The sequence below is a fragment of the Leptonychotes weddellii genome, unplaced genomic scaffold (genome assembly GCF_054177405.1).
Source record: "Leptonychotes weddellii isolate Sample4059 unplaced genomic scaffold, ASM5417740v2 HiC_scaffold_20799, whole genome shotgun sequence".
Taxonomy (NCBI): domain Eukaryota; kingdom Metazoa; phylum Chordata; class Mammalia; order Carnivora; family Phocidae; genus Leptonychotes; species Leptonychotes weddellii.
In genome coordinates this window covers 1-1,825 of record NW_027795030.1, presented here as the reverse complement: position 1 = coordinate 1,825, position 1,825 = coordinate 1, and the positions used below count along the sequence as shown (strand labels likewise).

The 1,825-nt window shown below is 45.9% G+C and overlaps 1 pseudogene; it reads right to left on the bottom strand.

Moving 5' to 3' along the window:
• Positions 1-946: 946 nt before the first annotated feature.
• On the bottom strand, positions 947-1,794 carry LOC102736711 (gamma-aminobutyric acid receptor-associated protein pseudogene; annotated as a pseudogene).
• Positions 1,795-1,825: the final 31 nt, after the last annotated feature.

Here is a 1,825-nt window from a genome sequence, read left to right as displayed (position 1 = left end):
TTTCTTAGTCTGCTGGGTGAATTTTCTCTGCTTAGACTAGACCTGAATTTTCTACTGACTTGCCCACTCTTGAGGCTGCCGATGTAGAGAGGGGAGAGGGTGTGGGCAGAAATAAAGTGCCCAAGACTCCGCAGCATTTCCAAGGGTGGGGCAAATCCCTAAAAGGCAAAATAAAGACTTATTTGGAGAGGGGTAAGGACAGGGAGGAAAATACACCCCTGCGAAGGTGAAAAGCAGAAAAAGTAGAAACATTGTAGGAATGGGGGGGGATGAGAATTGCCAAAGACACACAATTTTGTTTCAGTTAGATCTGCCCACTAAGCAGTAAACCCATTGGTTGCTCCAAGGGGTGGAGGTGGGGGCACCAAAACCCTATCTGAGTTGATTCTTTCTATGTGGGGGAGGGGAGAGTAGCCGATCTCAGTGAGACACAAAGACTGAGGTCATTTACCCCTACTTTATCTAGGCATCTGTTACATGCTTTTCTTCTTTAAGTGGCTTGAGACAATCCTTGGGCTTAAAACCATGAATTGAATTGAAAGCTAAAAATACCTATCTCACTGAGGAACTGGTTGGATTAATTAGGTTCTCTTTGCATTATTTCTAGTTCAGGTATATTTGATTGTCTTTTTTTTTTTTTTTAAACAAAGCTGCACTTTAGTGAGTGGTTGGCAGTATGAGACTGGCAAGCTGCTCTAAGCTCCTTGTAGCTTCTCTGATTCTTTGCAGTGCCTTCTCCTACAGGTTAACACAATTCATTGTGATAATGGAAACCCCGATTTCCTGGAAAGATTATGCTCTAACTCTTACAAAAAACTAGAAAAAAGCTAAGGACTTCAAATTATTTCTTCTTTCCTCTTGGCATCCAATCTTGTTCTCAAAGCAAATTTTTGTAAATTTGTTTTGGTTTTTATTATTAATTTTACATTTAATCTTCATTAAGGCAAAGATTTTTTTTTTTCCAGTTCAGCTTGGTTTCCTCTTTATTGATGTGCCTCCTACCTTCCCCCCGCAATTTCAGTCCTTTCCATCTACCCCCAAAAAAGAATGTAGTGAAAGGAAGGGAATGTTGGGGTTCTGAGCCCCTTGGACAGTTAGAAAGGGAACAGAAACCAAAACAATTGCTGGATGTGACAGATTGACAATCGAGAAGTCTAAAGCAGAGTGGGAAAAGTGGTAAGAGAAAGGGGAGAAAGGGGAGAAAGGAGAGGTCCAAGAGGTCACCTCCCCCATGAGCCCTTCTGCTAAGAGGGGCTGGAAGAGAGCCTCAAACATTAGGAAGTGCAGGTCCTGAAGAAGGGAGGTGGTGGTTGAGCCCGGAGGAGGAGGAGGCCAAGGAAGGGGGGGCCACCTCTCTCTTTGTAGAACGGGACCCCCCACCTCAGGGGGAGCAGCTTCACAGACCGCAGACACTTTCATCACTGGAGGCAATGTATAGAAAGAAGTCTTCTTCATGGTGTTCCTGGTATAGCTGACCCATTGTGGCACTGGTGGGTAGAATGACATTGTTGACAAAGAAAAACAAGGCATCCTCAGCTCGGAGATGAATTCACTTCCGGATCAAGAAGTAGAACAGACCAACTGTGAGATCAGAAGGCACCAGATATTTCTTTTTGTCCAGGTCTCCTATCCGGGCTTTGGGAGCCTTTTCTACTATCACCGGAACCCGGTCCGGGTATTTCTTTGGGATCTTCTCGCCCGCAGAGCGACGTTTCTTGAACGAATGCTGCTCTTTATACACGAACTTCATCCTCTCGGGAACCGGGCTGGACCAGGCTGGGCTAAGGGAACCCGGGGGGTGGGGGGGGGGGAGGGGGGCGGCGGC